At 42.5% G+C, this 4,353-nt stretch overlaps 1 long non-coding RNA gene across 1 annotated transcript in view; it reads left to right on the top strand.

Annotated features, from left to right (window-relative positions):
- Nucleotides 1–431: 431 nt before the first annotated feature.
- Nucleotides 432–4,353, top strand: part of LOC139767353 (uncharacterized) — a 4,056-nt gene continuing 134 nt past the window's right edge. Inside the window, exons 1-2 of the long non-coding RNA XR_011717042.1 lie at nt 432–519; nt 3,928–4,353. The exon at nt 3,928–4,353 is cut by the window's right edge and continues 134 nt beyond it. This is a non-coding gene — a long non-coding RNA (uncharacterized lncRNA). The remainder of the gene's footprint in view (nt 520–3,927) is intronic.

Here is a 4,353-nt window from a genome sequence, read left to right on the forward strand (position 1 = left end):
CCAAATGGAAAGTTAATGAAATACGTCACACTGTGTTGCGTAACTTCACAGAGTCATTTCTTATTTCGTGTCCGTACGAGTGAACGCAAGCAGAGTTAACGCTCCTTCTCTCCTCCTCCGGTGTAAGCTCGACAAATTTATTCTACACAGCAGCACTGTAGACTAGGAAAAAGACAAATGCTATTTTCTCCGTCCTTCCCTCCTATGCCTCATCTCTGACTCTGGCGCACACAGCGAACGTAAAATAAAAACCTAAACGTAAACAAACATTCGATTAATAAAAGTCACGTCTCTTTACTTAGACATATAGTAAAAAAAACAAAATCGACATGAGTGTTGCGGATTCAACGCATACAACTCAGGGACGCACGGAAGGAACGGAATACTAATAACTGGATCGACAAGTGAACGACCTAAATCCATTCAAAAGGGAGACTTTGGCAACAGTGGTGGAGGGGATATATATATACGAAGGTTTAGACCACTGTCATCAATAGTGTCGTGTCCACATACCCACAGGTAAGTCGGATGCGGGTGCAATTCACCCGTATACTCGTATCACACAATATATATATATATATATATATATATATATATATATATATATATATATATATATATATATATATATATATATATATATATATGTCTCCATGGTTGTTTAATTTGTTTATGGATGGGGTTGTTAGGGAGGTAAATGCAAGAGTCCTGGAAAGAGGGGCAAGTATGAAGTCTGTTGGGGATGAGAGAGCTTGGGAAGTGAGTCAGTTGTTGTTCGCTGATGATACAGCACTGGTGGCTGATTCATGTGAGAAACTGCAGAAGCTGGTGACTGAGTTTGGTAAAGTGTGTGGAAGAAGAAAGTTAAGAGTAAATGGGAATAAGAGCAAGGTTATTAGGTACAGTAGGGGTGAGGGTCAAGTCAATTGGGAGGTGAGTTTGAATGGAGAAAAACTGGAGGAAGTGAAGTGTTTTAGATATCTGGGAGTGGATCTGTCAGCGGATGGAACCATGGAAGCGGAAGTGGATCATAGGGTGGGGGAGGGGGCGAAAATTTTGGGAGCCTTGAAAAATGTGTGGAAGTCGAGAACATTATCTCGGAAAGCAAAAATGGGTATGTTTGAAGGAATAGTGGTTCCAACAATGTTGTATGGTTGCGAGGCGTGGGCTATGGATAGAGATGTGCGCAGGAGGATGGATGTGCTGGAAATGAGATGTTTGAGGACAATGTGTGGTGTGAGGTGGTTTGATCGAGTAAGTAACGTAAGGGTAAGAGAGATGTGTGGAAATAAAAAGAGCGTGGTTGAGAGAGCAGAAGAGGGTGTTTTGAAATGGTTTGGGCACATGGAGAGAATGAGTGAGGAAAGATTGACCAAGAGGATATATGTGTCGGAGGTGGAGGGAACGAGGAGAAGAGGGAGACCAAATTGGAGGTGGAAAGATGGAGTGAAAAAGATTTTGTGTGATCGGGGCCTGAACATGCAGGAGGGTGAAAGGAGGGCAAGGAATAGAGTGAATTGGAGCCATGTGGTATACAGGGGTTGACGTGCTGTCAGTGGATTGAATCAAGGCATGTGAAGCGTCTGGGGTAAACCATGGAAAGCTGTGTAGGTATGTATATTTGCGTGTGTGGACGTGTGTATGTACATGTGTATGGGGGGGGGGGGGGTTGGGCCATTTCTTTCGTCTGTTTCCTTGCGCTACCTCGCAAACGCGGGAGACAGCGACAAAGTATAAAAAAAAAAAAAAAAAAAAAAAAAAAAAAATATATATATATATATATATATATATATATATATATATATATATATATATATATATATATATATATATATATATATATATATATATATATATATATAAACACATGAATATAGTGCATATGAAAGCGCACTTCTATATAACGTACATATCTCCAACAGCCAGGATCGAACCCGGGACCCCTGCGTGACAGGCGAAAGCACTAGCGCTAGGCTATTGGCGGTAGTGCTCCCGCCTGTCACGCAGAGGTCCCGGATTCGAACCTGGCTGTTGGAAGTTTCTATGTTATATATATATATATATATATATATATATATATATATATATATATATATATATATATATATATATATATATATAGAGAGAGAGAGAGAGAGAGAGAGAGAGAGAGAGAGAGAGAGTGTGTGTGTGTGTGTGTGTGTGTGTGTGTGTGTGTGTGTGTGTGTGTGTGTGTGTGTGTGTGTGTGTGACACGAGCATACGGATGGATTTCTGAGAGGTGTTTTAGGAGCAGCTGAGTGAGTGTGTCAGCAGCTTTGATGCAGGAGACCGGGTATTAGTGATGGGTGCTTTAAATGCGAAGGTAAGTAATGTGGCAGTTGAGGGTATAAATGGTGTACATGGGGTATCTAGTGTGGTGAATGAAAATGGTGAAGAGCTTGTGGATTTGTGTGCTGAAAACAAGACTGGTGATTGGGAATACTTGGTTTAAAAAGGGAGATATACACAAATACACGTATATGAGTAGGAGAGATGGTCAAAGGGCATTATTAGATTACGTCTCAATTAACAGGCGTGTAAAAGAGAGACTTTTGGATGCTAATGTGTTGGGAGGGACAACTGGTGGGATGTCTTTTCACTAACTTGTAGAGGCGAAGGTAAAGATTTGTAGAGGTTTTCAAAAAAGAAGAATGTCAGGGAGAAGAGAGTGATGAGAGTAAGCAAGCTTGGAAAGGAGACTTGTGTGAGGAAGTACCGAGAGAGAATGAGTGTACAATGACAGAAGGTGAGAGCAAATGACGTGAGGGGAATGGGTGAGGAATTAGATGCATTTAGGGAAGCTTATGGCATTTGTAAGAAATGCATGTGGCATGAGAAAGATGGGTGGTGGGCACACTAGAAAGGGCAGTGAGTGAGTGGTGGGATGAAGTAAAGTTGTTAGTGAAAGAGAAAAGAGGCGTTTGGACGATACTTAGAAGGAAGGGGTGCAAATGACTGGGAGATGTACAGAAGAGAGCGGCAAGAGGTCAAGAGGAAGATGCAAGGGTTGAGAAAGAGGGCAAATGAGAGCTGGGATGAAAGTATCATTAAACTTTTGGGAGGATAAATAGATGTTTTGGAAGTAGGTAAACAGCGTGCGTAAGACAAAAGAACGAATGGGTACATCGGTGAAGGGGGCATGGGGGAAGTGATAACAGGTAGTGATGAAGTGAGGAGGAGATGGAGTGAGTATTTTGAGGGTTTGTTGAGTGTTCTCGATGATAGAGTAGCAGATGTAAGGTATTTTGCTCGGGGTGGTGTGCGAAGTATATGTGTCAGAGATGGAGGTAACAAGGAGAACCGGGAGACCAAACTGGAGGTGGAAGGATGAAGTGAAAAAGATTTTGAGCGATCGGGCCTGAACATGCAGGAGGATGAGAAGCGTGCAAGGAATTGAGTGAAATGGAACGATGTGGGATACCGGCGTTAACGCGCTGTCAATGGACTGAACCAGGGCATGTGAAACGTCTGAGGTAAACAACAGAAAGATATGTGGGGCCTGAATGTGGATAGGGAGCTGTAGTCTCAGTGCATCACACACGACAGCTAGAAAGACTGTGAATGAATGTAGCCTTTGTTTTATCTATGTTTTCGTGGCGCTACCTCGCTGACGCAGGGGGTGGCGATGCTCTTTCCATTGGGGCGGGGTGGTGCCGAAAATGGATGAAGGCAAGCAAGTACGATATATATATATATATATATATATATATATATATATATATATATATATATATATATATATATATATATGCAGAGAGAGAGAGAGAGAGAGAGAGAGAGAGAGAGAGAGAGAGAGAGAGAGAGAGAGAGAGAGAGAGAGAGAGAGAGAGAGAGAGAGTACCATATGATCCAGGATGGGTAAGCAACACATATATACCACTAACGTTACTTCTCTCCCGTCCGTCAGCCATCATGAAGGTCTTGACTGCCATCATCATCTCGCTCGTCATCATCGCCACCTGTGTCTCGATGGCCTCCTCGTTCCCTGAGGAGAGGGACCCGCGCCTTTTTGGCATCGTACTCCAAACCACTACGACTACCACTGCTGCTCCTCCTCCTGTCACCATTACCGTAAATAAACCAGGCGGTCTTTTAGCAAACGTTATTAACTCAATTCTCGGATAAATCTTGCTATGCAAAAACGATATTGTTGTTCATGGTAGGTGTTAGCGGTGGTGACCATTTATGTGAAGGGAACAAAATTCATAGACTTGTATGTATATACATTTCTATGTGAACAAGTACCGGATTGCAGTGGGAAAAAAAAATACCATCATCCCTGCCATCACGGCAGCCATGGATCATCATGCCAGCAGCCTCAACACAAGCTGCT

Source organism: Panulirus ornatus, chromosome 59 (assembly GCF_036320965.1).
Source record: "Panulirus ornatus isolate Po-2019 chromosome 59, ASM3632096v1, whole genome shotgun sequence".
In the NCBI taxonomy this organism is placed as follows: domain Eukaryota; kingdom Metazoa; phylum Arthropoda; class Malacostraca; order Decapoda; family Palinuridae; genus Panulirus; species Panulirus ornatus.